This window comes from Papio anubis, chromosome 6 (genome assembly GCF_008728515.1).
Source record: "Papio anubis isolate 15944 chromosome 6, Panubis1.0, whole genome shotgun sequence".
Classification (NCBI taxonomy): domain Eukaryota; kingdom Metazoa; phylum Chordata; class Mammalia; order Primates; family Cercopithecidae; genus Papio; species Papio anubis.
In genome coordinates, this window is record NC_044981.1 from 117,958,322 (window position 1) to 117,976,893 (window position 18,572).

The 18,572-nt window shown below is 36.5% G+C and overlaps 1 protein-coding gene across 13 annotated transcripts in view; it reads right to left on the bottom strand.

Moving 5' to 3' along the window:
• Window positions 1–18,572, bottom strand: part of UTRN (utrophin) — a 590,704-nt gene that overhangs the window by 266,528 nt on the left and 305,604 nt on the right. The window lies entirely within an intron of this gene.

The window sequence follows — 18,572 nt, forward strand, 5'->3', positions numbered from 1 at the left end:
TTGTTTCAATCTCTTCCAGTTTATCTCTGACCTTCTAAGTTATACAGATTCATGGGTGCAATGGTCTTTGGACAAGAAACTACCAAAATAAATGAATAAACGTATTGTAGTTTATACAGAAGTTTTTGGTGAATTTTGATCATGATGATGAGTGTCCATCTCTCTAAGTGTACTGATAAAGTCTAGCGTCCAAGCCTATCAGGATAATACCATCAAAGTCACAAAGTGCCCAAAAAGTCAGAGCACTAGCCTTTACCCAGTGAAACCTGTGGTCCTTTTTGCAAATTTTCTCAAACAAGATTATCAGTAAAATGTTAGTATAACAGAAACAGCATTTCCTAAACTTATTTTCCATGGTAAAAGTTGGCTCAGGAGAAAAGAGGATGTTTAGAAAATATTGAGATGAACAAAGTTAAATAGCAGAACTTTTCGTAGCCTTAAAAATACAATGTGCATCATGCGACTCCAAAGGAAGGCATAATTTGCAGAATTTTCCAAATTGGGCCACAGAAATCACTTTCCCAGTACACACTGTCTCCCAGAATAGGGTTCAACAGAGATCCAGTTTGTTAAAGACAGGATTAACAAGACATACATAGAAAATATTTCAGCTCATCAAAATATTTGCAGAAACGTAATTTCTGGCTCGACATTGATTCTCATAAGCAATTTTGCAGACTCCAAATTTGTCTATGTTTTTTTTTTTTTTTTTTTTTTGAGACGGAGTCTCGTGCTGTCGCCCAGGCTGGAGTGCAGTGGCGCGATCTCGGCTCACTGCAAGCTCCGCCTCCCGGGTTCACGCCATTCTCCTGCCTCAGCCTCCTGAGTAGCTGGGACTACAGGCGCCCACCACCGCGCCCGGCTAATTTTTTGTATTTTTAGTAGAGACGGGGTTTCACTGTGGTCTCGATCTCCTGACCTTGTGATCCGCCCGCCTCGGCCTCCCAAAGTGCTGGGATTACAGGCGTGAGCCACCGCGCCCGGCCTTGTCTATGTATCTTAGTAAATGATTCAAATGTTGATTCGCTAATGAGTTTTACCTTTAAAGAGAAAATTACTTTTCTTCTTTCACTTTAACATATTTACAGACCAGCAAATAAATGGGTAAAGGATGTACAATGAGGCCAAGGACATCATGTGGTGGAGCCACAGCCCCTCACTTCCCTCCTCCTTACAGGAGCTCACCTGAAGCATCCTGGGTAATAGATCTCTCTCTTGAGTGAGGAATCGCAGGTCACCTGTAAAATTATTCTGATTGACTTACACTTCACTAAATTTTTAAAGTTAATATTGGTACTTAAACCTGAAACAGAAATTCCAGGATAAAAACTTAAGAAAGCTAAGACAATGAGATTTTAGGAAAATGTGTGTTGCAGGTTACAGAGAATTTCTAACTCAGTATCTAAATCATGTAAGATCAAACTTACAGAATCCAATTCAAGAGTATTGGATACTGTATTTCTATGAGTTTGCAAAAATGCTACTTTGACCCAGTGGAAATACTGCTTTAAGACCCAGATCAATTTGAGAAAAGGTCTGAGAGACGTTTTTAATATAATACAAGGCATTCATGCAACTTGAAAACAGATGAAAGTATTGAAAATGTCAGTACATTATGTATAGCACTTAAACTAAGCATTAGCTAATTTTAATGATTGCTTTTTCCTGTGCTACTGCCAATATTGTCAACAACAGATGTTGTTACTGGAAATGCTAATTATTATAGGTCATAGACATCCTCTAGCTCACTCTCTCTCGCTCTGTCTTTTGGTTTGTATTGGTAATTATGTCTGTGCATGGAAAAGCTGCATATAATTTGAAGTTGTGTTTTGTGTAGGATGATGTCATCACATCAAAATAACAGAGATCAGTTGTTTAACTTCCCAATGTCAAACGTTGTTTCACAAATAGTACTGAATAAAACTAAGTTCATCTATGATCACCAATCATTGCATTGTCACATTTCAGGTCGGCAAGGTACAATTAGAATATATTTCCATTTGGTTATAACAAGCAAATAACCTCAAATTAAAATGTTAAGACATGAAAAAAATTACAAAACATATACCATATTAAATTTCCAAGAAAGAGTTTTCGCAGTATGGACATAAATGCCACTAAGATAGGTACACAACTTGAAAATTATTTTTAGTCACTCAAAAATGCAAACATTTACAAAGAAATATAAGGAGAATTCAAAATAAGAGTAAAAAGCTGTGATAAAATCCTCAAAATAATTTCTTCTGCTTAATTTTTAAAATCCTAGATATCAGGAAACTTAGTCTGCATTTATATTATCAAAACCTGAAATTAAGATTTCTTACTTTATACTTAAGTATTAAGTTCAATGGTTAGATATAAAACATGGAATAACAACAACAAAATGGCACCCACACTGAAGTTAACAAATTCTGAGATTAGCTGCAAGAAACAGGAATGTAGCATTTTAAAATAGAGGTGACACAATAAACAGAATATTGATTTACTTCTTAGTAATTTTATACAAATAATTGACAGGTTATCGCTTGCCAAAACTGAATGGTACTGGAGAAGTTATTCAGTCACAATGAAGTAAGAGTGGGAACAGACCTGGAATTGGAGTTTCATCATGAAATAGCAAAGGAAGTTCTATTATCAATGCCCTGCCTAGCAAACTGGTAGTTATATTCTATCTTAATTCATCTCATAAAGTATTCTTGAATACCTATTATACGCCAATGCTGGATATTAGGGCTGTGATTCTGTGTATAGCAAGCCTTTGGCTGATGTGCTATAAAATTTTGATGCAGGAACAATTTGATTTTGTTACAAATTTTGTACCGTGTCATTTTGGATATGTAACTATCAGGGAAAACAGGATTAACTGAGAAGGTCCTATGACCCGGTACAAAGGTGATACCATTAGCCTAAGATCCAAGGGGTAATGTTCAAGATATTCCAAAGACAGACCTGTGTTCATTAGTAATTGGAAGAACTTTTTCAAGGCAATAGAGTTTTACTCAATAGCACCAGAGAGCTGCAGAAAAGCCAACGATATATTGTGACAAGTGGATCCTTCCATAAATATTATATGAGACTAGGATCAGATAAAATATTTGCAAACTTTAGTGATTTTTTTGTCTTTTATTTTTCTTTCATTTATTTATTTATTTTGAGATGGAGTTTCACTCTTGTCACCCAGGCTGGAGTGCAATGGTGCAAACTCAGCTCACTGCAACCTCTGTCTCCCACATTCAGGTGATTCTCCTGCCTCAGCCTCCCCAGTAGCTGGGATTATAGGCGCCTGCAACCATGCCTGGCTAGTTTTTGTATTTTTTAGTAGCGACCAGTTTTCTTCATTTTAGCCAGGCTGATCTCGAACTCCTGACCTCAGGTGATCCACCCGCCTTAACCCCCCAAAGTGCTGGGATTACAGGCATGTGTCACCACGCCTGGCCTTTTTATGCTACCAAACTTTTATAGTCAAAATTGAAAAAAATTACAAAATACTCCACATACTGTACTGGGGAGACACATGACAGAAAAAGACAACTTCTTCATGATAGAAAGAACACACCATTAGTTGAATAATAATAATTCATTTATACAAAGCTCCTGAGTTTAAAAAAATTAATATTTGTCTAGAGTCAGTCTCATAATCTTGCAGATCAGCCTAGAATTTTATTAAGTATGGTAACAACATGCAGTTTTTAATTCTGTAAAGCCTTAAAATTGGCTAATTGATTTCTTCAGGCAACATCATGCATAATTGAGTGGAAGGTGCTCCACTTCACACTCTTCTTTTTCTTTCATAATCCTATATAACTTTCAGAAGGCCAAAGGGAGTATAACTACAGCATATATGGTATACCTTATACATGTGTAGGCAACGTGCTGGGTAAGACCTGGCCATGCATGGTTTACCTTATGAGCTCAGAGATATGAATTACTGTTTCTACTGCCTAGATGTGAAAAGGGCTCATAGAGCTCCAAAGTAACATAATCAAATGTAAAACAGTATCTAATTTTAAAGGCCAATGGATCTGGAATTACAAGGAAGCAGAAAAATGGAGACGGGATGCAGAGGTAGAATTCACATTTTGGAAAGCATCATATTTCAAACACACCCCTATAATTCAAACATTTTATTTGATGGAAATCATATGAGGCTCTGAGTATTGACACACCACTGCTGTGTCAAGAGTTGATGAGACCATTTCTGAATTAATTAAGATATAAAAGTAAATTCCCTTAAAAATACTAGCTATTTAAATAATGCTGGGGCCATTCTTGTACCTTCCGCTTTCTTTTTGGGAACTAATGGATATATCAATGACTTTGTATTTTTAATAAATCATTGGAATGTCTACTTTTTTCATGAAATATCAAAAGTTTTTACGACAAAGACTGAAATTCTGTTCTCAAATACTTAAGGAACAATACACCTCATAACTTCATGACAGAACTCCTTCCTAGGAATTTGCATTTCTTAACATCAATGAGGTGTTAACATGTGTTGAAACATCAAACACATGTGTACCACCTCAAGGGAAATAAACAATTTGTCATGGACAGAGTCAATAAAATAAGAAAAAACTCTTACAAGTAATCACTGATTGATGCATAAAATGCTCAAATCAACAAAGATTTTAAAATTATAAAACTCAAGGCTAATCAGAGTATGGCGAGATGAGTGTTCTCATACATTACAGGAGCAGACATTGGGATAGCCTTTCTGGAAAGCCACCTCGTGATGTATAACCTTTGATCCAGCACCTACACTTACAGAAACCTATCCTAACAAAACACAACCATTTGTTACAGTTAAAGATTTATGCATGGCCAGGCACGGTGACTCACGTCTGTAATCCCAGCACTTTGGGAGGCTGAGGCGGGTGGATCAGAAGGTCAGGAGATCGAGACTATCCTGGCTAACACGGTGAAACCCCGTCTCTACTAAAACTACAAAAAAATTAGCCGGGCGTGGTGGTGGGTGCCTGTAGTCCCTGCTACTCAGGAGGCTGAGGCAGGAGAATGGCGTGAACCCGGAAGACGGAGCTTGCAGTGAGCCGAGATCACACCACTGCACTCCAGCAAGGGTGACAGAGAGAGATTCTGTCTCAAAAAAAAAAAAAAAAGAAAAGAAAAGAAAAAAGAAACCCCATCTCTACTAAAAATACAAAAAATTTGCCGGGCGTTGTGGGCACCTGTAGTCCCAGCTACTCAGGAGGCTGAGGCAGGAGAATGGCCTGAACCTGGGAGGCAGAGCATGCAGTGAGCCGAGATCGTGCCACTGCACTCCAGCCTGGGCGGCAGAGCGAGACTCCGTCTCAAAAAAAAAAAAAAAAAAAAAAAAAAAAAAAAAAAATTTATGCATAAAGAATTCATTGCAACCTTATAAAAATCAGAAAGTTATTTGTCTGGAACACAAAATGCAACAGAATGTTTACCAGTGCACTAAAAATATGACATAAAATAGTTAAAGAAACACAAATATGCTTATAAAGTACTAATAGGGAGAAACAAACAAACAAAAAAACAATATCCATAAAAACAAAAGGAATTCTATAAAAGACAATTCTAGATTTGTACAAAGATGCTTTACATGCATGCAAGCATACCTTGAAGACATTGCAGGTTTGGTTCCAGATCACCACAACAAAGCAAATGAGTCACACAAATTTTTTGGTTTCCCAGTGCATAAAAAAGCTGTTTTACACTAAACTAGTCTATTAAGTGTGCAATAGCATTACGTCTAAGAAAAATAATACACAGTAGGTCCTAGAATAATGTTGTTTCATTCAGGGTCATTTAATTTAACATTGTTTCATTGTAATATTGATGAGAAAAAACAATGCTTCCAGTCAGGGCCCCTGTCTGTATGGAATCTGCATGTTCTACCCTTGTCTACACGGGTTTCTCTGTCTACTCTAGTTTCCTCTCACGTCCCAGAGTTGTGCATGTTAGGTTTACTATTGTGTCTACATGGTTCCAGTGTGAGTCAGTATGACCGTGAGTGTGAGTGCGCTCTGTGATGGGAGAGCATGCAGGCCATGACTGGTTTCCTCCTGGCAACCCGAGCTGCTGGGACAGGCTCCGGCCACCCACAACTCTGAACCAGAATATGCAAGTTGGAAAATTAAGGAATGAATCAACACAAATTATTGCCAAATAAAATTCATCAGATCTACGACTGTCATACAAAACATATACCCTAAACCATGTAGTCTGAAAGTGTTCGGTGAGTAGTGCTTGTTTGTGAATGTTTTGGAATTGTATGATGGGAGGAGGTGATACTGAGAATTTTCACTTTGCAAACATTTGCCCCTTTATTAATCTACTCCCACCATGACAGACATCACTCAATTGGGTATTGATTCACCTAAAACTGGGTAAATAATTATCTCACTTTTATTTACTAATCTTTCTTAAATGTAGGCATACCTTAACTTCAATGTTTTAGAAGTATTTTGGTCTTTATTGAGAAGTTTGGTGATCTTTTGTGATGAGAAATGTGCTGTAGGAGGCTAGGTGCGATGGCTCATGCCTGTAATTCCAGCACTTTGGTTGGCCAAGGAGGGCAGATGACATGAGGTCAGGAGTTTAAGACCAGCCTAGCCAACATGGTGAAACTCCATCTCTACTAAAAATACAAAAAAATCAGCCAGGCCTGGTGGTGCACGCCTGCAGTCCCAGCTACTCGGCTGGCTGAGGCAGGAGAATTGCTTGAACCTGGGAAGTGGAGGTTGTAGTAAGCCAAGATCATACCCCTGCACTCTAGCCTGGATAACAACAGAGTGAAACTCAGTCTCAAAAAAAAAAAAAAAAAAAAAAAAAAAAAAAAAAATATGCTGTAGGAATTTAACTCTTCTTTATATCAACTGACTTATGATAAAACTGGTTTTGTTATATGACATTCTGTTTAAAGTCATAGTTTCCAAGAACCTATCGACAGTGTTAAGGAAGGACTTACTGTACATACCTTAATTTTAAAATACTTTATTGCAAAAAAGATGCTAACGATCATCCATCAGGGCCTTCAGCAAATCATAACCTTTTTGTTGGTAGAGGGTCTTGCCCTGATTTGATGGCTGCTCAGTTAAGGGTTGACTGACATTTTCTTAAAATAAGACAGCAATGATGTCTGCTTCATTCATTGATTCTTCCTGTCTGCCCCATTTATTGATTCTTCCTTTCATGAAAGATTTCTCGGTAGCATTTTATCCACATTAGAATTTGTTTCACAGCTGGATTTGTTACTCTCAAGCCTCTGAAAGCCACTACTTTATCTACTAAATTTGTGTAGTATTCTAAATCTGTCATTATCATTTCCATAATAATCATAGCATCTTTACCAGGAGTAGATTCCATCTCAAGAAACCACTTTTTTTGCTCATCCATTAAAGGCAACTTCCCAATGATTCAAGTTTTATCACGAGATTGCAGCAATTCATTCCCATCTTCAGACGCCACTTCTAATTCTACTTCTCTTGCCATTTCCATCACAGCTGTAGTTATTTCCTCCACTGAACTCTTGACCCCCTCAAAATGATCCATGAGGGTAGGAATCAACTTCTTTCAAACTCCTGTAAATGTCACTACTTTGACCTCCTCCCATTAATCAAGAATGCTCTTAATAGCATCTAGAGCAGTGAACCATTTCCAGAAGTTTTTCAACTTACTTTGCCCAAATCCATCAAAGGTATTACTATTTATAGCAGCTATAGCTTTATGAAACATATTTCTTAAATAATGAGACTTGAAAATCAAAATACCATCTCAATCCTTGGGCTGAAGAATGGATACTGAGTTAGTAGCATGAAAACAGCATTAATCTCCATCAGAGCTTTTGGTTGACCAGTACCTTGTCAATAGCAGTAATATTTTGAAAAGAATCTTTTTTTCTGAGCAGTAGGTCTCAACATTGAGCTTAAAATGTTCACTAAATCATGCACAAACAGGTGTGCTGTCATCCAGGCTTTGTTGTTCCATTTATTGAGTATAGACAGAATAGATTTCACATAATTCTTAAGGGCCCTAGGATTTTCGGAATGGTAGTTGAGCAATGGTTTCAATTTAAAGTCACCAGCTGCATTAACCCCTAACAACAAAGTCTGTCATTTGAAGCTTCGAAGTCAAGCACTGACTTCCCTGCTCTAGCTATGAAAGTGCTAGATGACGTCTTCTAATAGGAAGCTGCTGTTTCATCTACACTGAAAATCTGTTGTTTAGTGTAGCCACTTTCATCAATTATCTTAGCTCCATCTTCTGGATAACTTGCTGCAGCTTCAGCATCAGCATTTGCTGCTTATTATTTCTACTTTCATGTTATGAAGATGGTTTCCGTTCTTCAACTTCATGAACCAACCTCTTCTAGGTTCAAACTTTTCTTCTGCAGCTTCCTTACCTCTCTCAGCCTTCATAGAATTGAAGACAGTCAGGGCATTGCTCTGGATTAGGCTTTGGCTTAAGGAAATGTTGTGACTGGTTTGATCTTCTATCCAGACCACTAAAACATTCTATCAGCAATAAGACTATTTTGCTTTCTTATTATTTGTGTTTTCACCGGAGTAGCACTTTAAATGTCCTTCAAGAACTTTTCCTTTGCATTCACAACTTGGCCAACTGTTTAATGCAGGAGGCCTGGCTTTTGACCTATCCTGGCTTTGGACAGTCCTTCCTTGCTAAGCTTAATCATTTCCAGCTTTTTATTTAAAGTGAGCATTGTGCAATTCTTCTTTTCACTTAAACACTTGGAAGCCACTGTAAGGATATCAACTGGTCTAATTTCAATATTGTTATGTCTTAGTGAATAGGGAGGCCCAAGGAAAGTGTGAGGCATGAATGGCGTGTTGATGGAGCAGTCGGACCACACACAACGTTTATCGATTAAGTTCAGCATCTTATATGGGTGTGGTTTGTGGTGCCCAAAACAATTACAATAGTAACATCACAGGTCACTGATCACTAGGTAAAATAACATATAATAATAATGAAAAAGTTTGAAATATTGCAAGAATTACCAAACTGTGACACAGAGACACAAAGTATATGCTGTTGGAAAAACAACACTGATCGACTTGTTTCACAAAGGGTTGCCACAAACTTTCAATTTCTGAAAATGCTACAGCTGGAAAGCTCAGTAAAGCAATGTGCGATAAGATGAGGGTATGACTGTGTACACACAGAAAAGAAGAGTGAAATGAAATTAAGACATTAATAATATTCCCTTCTGAGTAGTATGGTTAACTGGTAAGTTTTATTTTCTTCTTCCTTTCTTTCTACTACATTTTATAAAATGTGCACTTTCTTTTTAATATATACAAGAGTAAAAACGTAAATGCTATTTTAAAGCTAATGAAATTTATTTTCATTTGCCAAACAAAATTATAAGTGATTTGCTGTACATGCATATTCAAGCTATCATTATACTTCTTTGACATTCAGAGGCTTTTCTAAAAAACTTTTTTTATACCTTATAAAACCAACTTAGAGAGTTAAAAAAAAACAAGTTTCAGCACAGTTAGTTGACATATCCATTTCACTCCACACAGTTAAAGCTATGTCCAGAATGATAACCTCCCGCCTCCAACCCAGTGTGCCCCTCACTGCTTCGTTAAGTACCTTAATTATTTGTTTAACTTCTCAAAGATTTTTTCAATACAAAATAATATCATGAGAACTATTTAATTGAATACTCTTTCTCACTTTCTTCCAGCCCTAACCAACCACCCCATTTCCCCAAATACACCTGTATTAAATCACGCATGTATCAGGAAATATATGGGATGCTTAATTCCTCGTCTTCAATTGCTGTCCTTTATTAGTAAAGAAAATATTCTACTGCTTTACACAGTGCTTTGTGCCTTAAATGAGATTTCTCCTAAACTGCAATAAATATTTGCTAATTTTGATTTAATTTAAAGACCAAGGAGGTTAACCAAGAGCAATTAATCAAGAGCACAAACTAGATGTTATAAATAAATAAATACATTTTAAAATTCTCCAACAACCTTTGAGTTATTTCTAGTCTAGCAATATTCATTCTGATTTGGAAACCAAAAATAAAATTCTATGGCCCCCAACCAACTGAATGGATCCCTCCTCTGGATTGAGGGCATTCTAAAATAAACTTGAAACTCTAGTTCAGGCCATGATGGGAATGGGTGGTTGGACATGCCTCATTATAACTTCCCCTCTTAGGAATTCAGGCACAGCTGACTAGCATTAACATTAATACTAGCATTAACATTAATACAGTAACCTTATGATTGACAAAACAGACTCTCTGTAGTAACAAGATATCAACATGACAGATAGCAGGTCCTGTAAGAAACGTTAAGTATTTTACCCTAAAATATATTTCTTAGACATATTTTGAAATGCCCCTGCAAAGCTGTCTCTTACGGGGAAAATCTACATTCCATAGAGAATCTCCTTGCCTTTCCAGGTCTTTTTCCCTATCCAGGAAAGAATTCATTAAGAGTCTGGTACATTTTTATGTCTGATAAGAAACATTTACAATCTATTCTCTCTGAAGCCTGCTACCTAGAGGTTTCATCTGCAATAAGAAGAACCTTGTTCTCCACAACCCCTTATCTTAACCCAGCCACTCCTTTCTATTGATTCCAGGTCTTTAGAAGAACTCTTTCAACCAACTGCCAATTAGAAAATCTTTGAATCCTCCTAAGATATGGAAGCCACTTGAAGTTGTCCCGCCTTTTTGGACCAAACCAATGTACATCTTACATGTATTGATGGATGTCTATTTTCTTCCTAAAATGTATAAAACCATGCTATAGCCTGAACACCTTGGGCACACGTTATCAGGATCTCCTGGGGCTGTGTCATGGGCCATGGTCACTCATATTTGGCTTGGAATAAATCTCTTCAAATATTACAGAGTTTGACTCTTCGTTGACAGATTCATCCTTGGAAACCAGAATGATACATGTTGTTCCATACAATTTTCAGTAAATAAGGAACAATGGTATGTTTTGAACACAGTAATTCCTATCATTCTTTCACCAGATAAGCAGGGGAAAATTCAGGTTATCTGGCAATGTAAAAATTCTAGATATAAAGAGGTTTAAAATGTAATGATTTAAAAACAACAGTATGTGTACTAAAAGAATCACACCATACGTGATTAACTCAAATTATAAAGCACTAGCTTTAAGTAACGACTCAGAGAAATGAGAAAAGCAAAACAAAAAGGTATAGTTATGAATGGGCTTTACAATAACTTATGATGAGTAAATCATTCATTTGACAGTTTATGCTTCTTTCATAAAGACAAGGATAGTTCTAGAGCTTAAGAATACAAACTTGATAACTTTCTACTAACCTTGATGAATATGAAAGACAAAAAGATACTACGTTAACACCAAAAGAAGGGCCCCCATGCCTATCTCAACAAAAGTTGTCAGTTTCAAGCCTTGTTAAATAAGGTTACACACCAACTTTCCTATTACATTGAATTTTAGAGAATGACAGCTTTCATAAAGGACAATTTTGTTGCTCATTTCTACAGGAATTAGTAAAATATAATAAATGAGGGTATCAATCCTACATATTTCATGCTCTGAAAAGTTGCAAACTTTTATAGTAGGCATGCCCAGCTTTTGCAAAACGAAAAATGAATTTTTAAATGTGTTTCACTTAAATGTAAATGAGCAAAATGAATGAAAGCTGCAGACTCGTAAATGTTTATTGTCAGGTAACTTAAGGCATATATATATATATATATTTTTTTTTTATGAGACAGAGTCTCGCTCTGTGGTCCATACTGTAGTGCAGTGGTGCAATCTCAGCTCACTGCAACCTCCGCCTCCCAGGTTCAAGCTATTCTCCTGCCTCAGCCTCCCCAGTAGCTGGGACTACAGGCGCGGGTCATCACACCTGGCTAATTTTTTGTATTTTTAGTAGAGACAAGGTTTCACTATGTTAGCCAGGATAGTCTCAATCTCCTGACCTCATGATCCGCCCGCCTTGACCTCCTAAAGTACTGGGATTACAGACGTGAGCCACTGCACCTGGCCAAGGCACTTTTAAGCCATTTTGCACTTGTCACCATCTGAAGTTGAAACATGAAGAATACAAAAAAAAAAAAAAAAAGCATTTTAAATTCTTTTATGATGTTCAACAGCAAAGTATGCAAGGGTTCAAGTAATCTGACCAGGTTTTATTAGAAGAGGGTTATTGTTACCTATAAGACATTTTATCATAAAAATATTCAAGCATACAGAATAATTGAAAAAAAGTAAAATAAATACCCATATGCTGACAACCAGACTCAACAACTGTTAAGATGTTACCATATGTGTTTTATCTAAAGTGATATATTTCATTAATTAATTTTTGGAACCACCTTCAAATAAATCATTCACTCCAATTATTTGATCATTTGGTATCAATAGTCCAAATTAGAAACATATAAAATACACTTTGGTAGTACAGTCCCATGAAACCCAAAAATGGAATATATCCATATCATCGCAGTTTGGTCACTGCCACTATTAGTTAATCCTATAGGACAAGTCACTTAACTCCTTTAAGCTTCTGTCTCCTGATCTTGAAAAAATTAGGAAGCTAAACTTGAAAATATCCAAAGTCACCATAAGTTATTAAACGTTATCATTTCAATACCCACAGGAAAACTCTACTCTCACTGCCCTGTTTGATCTGCATATGAAACTCGGAAAAAACGTAAGACACCTGAACGACAGCTGGCCAGAAGCTGCCCCGTACCCTAACCCACAAGGATGTGGACACATTTCTAGAAATCACTCCAGCTTTTAAAGTAAGGATGACATTTGGCATAAATACACTATTGAATTATTAAGTTGTCTAATGAGGTATTGATTCTCAACCACATGCAACTTCCTGAAATTTTGGTTTACATGATATAATTTCTCCAATCTTTCACTAGCTTCCTATCAAGCTTACTGCTCAGCTTATAGAAAAAAGTATAATAGGTCATTAGGCTTCCATTAGAAGCAATTACTTCAAAACAGAGCAAATGTTCCCCTTTCTTTACCACCACACCATATAAGGATCTTCCACAAAGGCAGGCTGTGTAATGAAGCAATTTAGGTTTTGTTTCAAGAATTAATGCAAAACAGCACTCGGTCATTATGGTCATTAATTCAGGTTACTCATTACCTATCAAAATCACACTCTCAAAAAACATATTATGCAAAAACCATTTGAGATTTATCAGAATGTTTAATTATTATTGAAATTCAAGAAAGATCTTCCTTCCTCAAGCCTTCCCAGCATCTAAGATTACTAACATATAGATTTTTAAAATTATGGCTACCCTAATTTTGGATGGAATAAAGACTTCAAAATACTTCGTTTGTCTAGATGCTGCAGACTCAGGGGCTATTAGTCCCACTCTGAAGACATGGACCCTTTTATGTAGCCCCAGTTTGAATCTAAGTTGTTTGGAAATAGTATGATTTTACTGGCAGAGAATGTACCTTAATACGGAAGCTGGCTGTGTGCCCTAGGAAAGAAGAAAAATGAACTGACCTTGCATTGCAGAAAGACCTCAGGTGGTTAGTATTCAACATTCTTCCACCTCAGTTAAGACACACAGAAGTTTGAGTCAGTCACTGTTTTCAAAAAGTATTTCAGCAGTGAATGGTGAGAAAATCAAATGTAGGTAAATATTGTCATTGATTGTTATTTGTTGTTTTTATTTATAGGAAATTTAATATTTCGATTTCCATAATACTCTAGCTCTGCATAGCAAATTCATAAACATTAATACACTGGTCTTATAACAGCTTTCTAAAATATCTGGAATGTAAATTATTCCCACTGTCTAGAAGACAAAACTGAGGACTGTTATGTCACTTGTGCATTACATAAGATCAAACAAGTAAGGAATCAAATCTAGATATTGTGATTCCAAATTCAGCATTTTTCCCATTATACTTTACTTGTATTGTATTCTAAATAATTACTATTAAAAGTACATCACTGTGCATATTTTATAGATATGATTTGCATATCACTTAACATAAGCTACCCTAGATAGTACTAAGAATTAAAACTCAAAACTATCAAATTCTCCAAGATAAAGCAGTAAATTTATCACAATAAATTAGAATTATATTTCCATGACTTTCACCTAATCCCATGGTTTCAAAATCTACTGCCAATCTAATATTAAAAAGAAAAAGTGTTCAGGGTTGCCTAGGCCTGGGGCAGTGAGGTGGGAAGAAATAGGGAATGACTGCTCATGAGTATGAGGGATTTCTTTTTGCTAAGAGACAAAAATGTTCTAAAATTAGATTATAATGATGGTTGCACAACCCTGTGAACATGCCAAAAACACTGAACTGTACATTTTAAAAGTGAATTTTACTGAATTATATAACAATAAAACTATTTTAAAAAGAAAAAAACTAGAGTCAAAGCATGTAGAACTTCTGCTTTACTGTATTAATTTTTAAATCTAAGAAAAAATTGAAATTTGGTCTATTTATTCAATATTTACAAATACTGTTTTGTTCACAGAACTCGAAAACAAGGGATAGCCCCAAATTCAAGAGTTTACAATTCAGAAGTTCAAAGAGAAATAAAATAGCTAATTATAGTACCACGCAAACTTAAATACAAATTCTACAAAAATAAATGCATGTAAGATGTAGTGAAACATACTAGAGTAATCTCCTGGGAGCTTAAATATGGACTACCAGTGGGCTGTATGACCTTGGGCAGCACAAAAAAATATATTAAAGCACTTTAAGAGTGCTTTATGTAAAGCTCTACATAGATGTTAAGGCACTGCTTCCCTATTTATAAAATAAGGAAACCGGTCAAATCATTTCTACAATTTCCATAAACTCTAATGTTCTGCAAATCTATAATTTAATTCTAGACAGACCGACTTTTACTGTGAATTATTTTTATTTTTACGTGAAATACTGTGTAATTCCCTCATCAACTAAGTCATAACATAAAAGTATAACATTTTTGTCACTCGCATACCAAACTGACTTACATCCAAAAGAAGGCTGTTTCCTTTAAAAGAGGCATTCTGAAGAAGTATTCCTTATTTTAAAGATATAAATATTACGCAATTTCTTTTTTAGAATTCCTTTTCGGAAATGCTGTCTGTGTTTGAGTATCTCCAATATTCACAAATATTTTTCCTTTGAAAATGAACTAAATTTTGGAAACAGAAAGATCTGGCATACATAGCTGGCAATCAAAAGGGCAACTTTTTTTATTAATATAAAAATGTAAATGAATGCACTTTGCAGACATGTATGATGGACAAGAATCAGCATACTTTTGTGCTCCATGTCTGAGGCAGGAGAAGAGGGTCTGGAGACAGGGAACCTAAGGCCAAGCCATGGCTGAGTTCTTGGAACTGGACCAAAAGGAAAACCCCATCTCTCCATTCCCAAGTGACAAGGGGCCAGAGGCTCTTCTCTTTACAAAACCCCTCTACCCTACCCCACAAATGGGAAATGCCTCTGACTGGTTGCAGGCAAAGCTTCACTTCAGCCTCTGATTGGTCACAAGCCAAGGCTTCACTTCAGGCTCTGATTGGTCACAAGCCAAGGCTTCACTTCAGCCTCTGATTGGTCGCAGGCCAATCCTTCTTTCACATAGGGCATTGTAACCAATTGGAGGCTTCTAAGGGTACCTAGGGGTGTCACCAAATTTTTTTAGTTTAATAAAATCCCTAAAGAAAATTGCAATCAGGTCTTTTGGGTCACCTGTTCAAGCCCATTCCCACTCTGTGGAGGGTACTTTTCTTTCAAAAAATCTGTGCTTTTATTGCTTCATTCTTTTGTTGCTTTGTTTGTGTGTTTTGTTCAATTCTTTGTTCGTTGCACCAAGAACGTGGAGAGCTTGCAGTCAAGACTTTGCATCTGGTAACATGTTTACTCATTCAGTCTATTCCCAGAGTTTTCTGCTCTACTAAAATTCTGTCTACTCCTCAAGATCCATATTAGTACTACATTTTCTCCAAATACTTCTCTGACATTTTAAATTCAGATTTTACTGCCCCTTCTTCTATGTTCAAACAACTTCTAGTTTTATTATACTGTATTTGTTACATCCCATTGTAGAAACTATAGTGATTGAGTTCTCAGTATCTGAAATTCAGACAGTTCTGGGATAGAATATTTGATCCCACACAGGTAAATAATTCAACTTGACTAGGTTTTCAGTTTATATTCTATAACAAGGTTATGATTTTCATCTAACAACTTCATAGAATATTTTTAATTGGTATTGCCTATTGTCTGTGAGGGTACAAGAAATTAGGCATTCAAGCAGGTAGTGGTTATGTAAACAGGTGCTACCTTGCAAGATGGAAATCTGGCAATATATATCAAAAGCTTTCCATTGGCTGGGTGGTTTATGCCTGTAATCCCAGCACTTTAGGAAACTGAGGTGGGGGGATCACGAGGTCAAGAGATCAAGACCATCATGGCCAACATGGTGAAACCCCATCTCTACTAAAAATACACAAATTAGCTGGGTGTGGTGGTGCACGCCTGTAGTCCCAGTTATTCGAGAGGCTGAGGCAGGAGAATCGCTCGAACCTGGGAGGCAGAAGTTGCAGTGGGCTGAGATTACTCCACTGCACTCCAGCCTGGCAACAGCAAGACTCTGTCTAAAAAAATAAAAAATAAAAATTTAAAAATTTAAAAAGCTTTTCATTGTTCTGATTCTTTTGGTCCAGTTATGCCATTCTAATAACACACCCTGGACATAATCAGGATGCACTTAATGATGTATAAGGATGTTCATCATGGAATTATTTATCATGAGAACATTGGTAACAACCTAGTTACCTAACCATAGTGGGTTCCCTGAATAAATTACGGTGCAGCCACTCAACAGAATTTTATTTACATTGTTTTTAAAAAATCACAATATAAGACATAAAAAGCATTCATGATATACAAAGCATTCATGATGTGTTAAGTGTAAAAGGAAGGTTATAAAATCCCAGAATAAAGCTACAGAGCAAATAGCATCTCCCATACTTCTATATCACAACCACCCTGGCCTGCAGGATGCCAGGGGAGGTGCAGCTACACTGTAGTCTTGTAAAATTCTGAAGCCAGAGTAAATACATGATCAGATAATGTTTTCAACTAAAGAAGTTCCCCTTTTTCTTTACCTCTTTAACTCTTGCAACATTTACCCTGAAAAAAAGGAAAACTCATTTTATAAAATTTTTGAGCCAAGAATCAAGAGCTTTTTTTTTAAGGCTCCTGTATCACTCCTCCTGTATCACTCACAGTAAAGACGACTTCTTTCCTTTGCTTTGTTTAGTTTCTGGCAATGGAATAGGACTTCTTTTTAATATGAAGTTTTATGTCCATCAGCATTATATCAGTTTCTGTGGGGGTTAACTGGATTTTTAGGGGCCATCTCAGAGCCTAATCTGTAATCCAGAAGAGGCTTCATAAATTGAGGAGCATCCTACAGGAGTTTCTATCACAAGCCCCACTGGTCAAGGGAAGTTTTTTCTTGCATTTCCTCAAGCTGAGACTCAGAAAATAACAACCCCAGGGGAAATTACAAAGAATTATTTTCTCCTTCCCTGATGAAAGCAGGAGTTTATGGCACCTTCGCAGGTGACCAGGGTGCATCTGAACTCCAGTGAGTCAAAGTCTGCGGGGGCATGAATCCTTTGGAAAAATTCTCTGGCTGACTGTAATGTGAACATCCCTGTTAAGATTTAAGGGTTACTCCAGAGATAAAGATAATGAAGATGATGATACCATCACCACACCCAAGAGACATGAGACTGTGCTGGGCATGTCAGGTGGATCATCTCATTTGATCCATACTCAATCGAGGTGGGAGAATAACCCTACCAATAGTGGTAACTGTAACAACAGTAGCCAACCCACACAGCAGTTATGTGCCAGCATTTGCTTTTACCATTTTATCAATATTAACTTATTTAACTCCTACAACAATCGTGTGTGTGTGTGTGCGCGCGCGCGTGTGCGCGTGTGTGTGTAGAGAGAGAGAGACAGACTAATTCCAATCCTATCTTCTGAAAAGGGAACTGAAACACAGAGATGTGGAAGGATTTGCCAAGGTTACATAACTGGTAAGTGGCAAAGCCAGAATTGTTTGAATCTAGTCTCACACTAGACTCGTATGAACGACTAAAATTCCTCAGAACAACTTATTTGTACTTCCTTGTTCCCCATGGAAAATGCAACACTGCATTTTACATTTATGCTGCTTAGCACATATCTTTGGTGCATGACAGCCATTCAATACATGTTTTTTGAATTCAATTTTTAAATATATATATATATTTCTTATTTTAAACAGCTCAGTCTGTTAAGTTAGTTGACTCCTTTCAGTTTCTTTCTTAGGGAGCTATTATATCCTTTTAAATATAATGATAAAAAACTACATTTGGGTATGGAGAACTGGGTTCAATGAACACATAATTTAATGTTCGTATTATTAAGAATCAAACCAAATTAAGTTCTAAATCAAAAACCAGAAACAACTATATTAATATGGATGGAAATGACACAATCCATCTTTCTTACCAAAGTGTAAAATGAACTCATTTTTAAAAA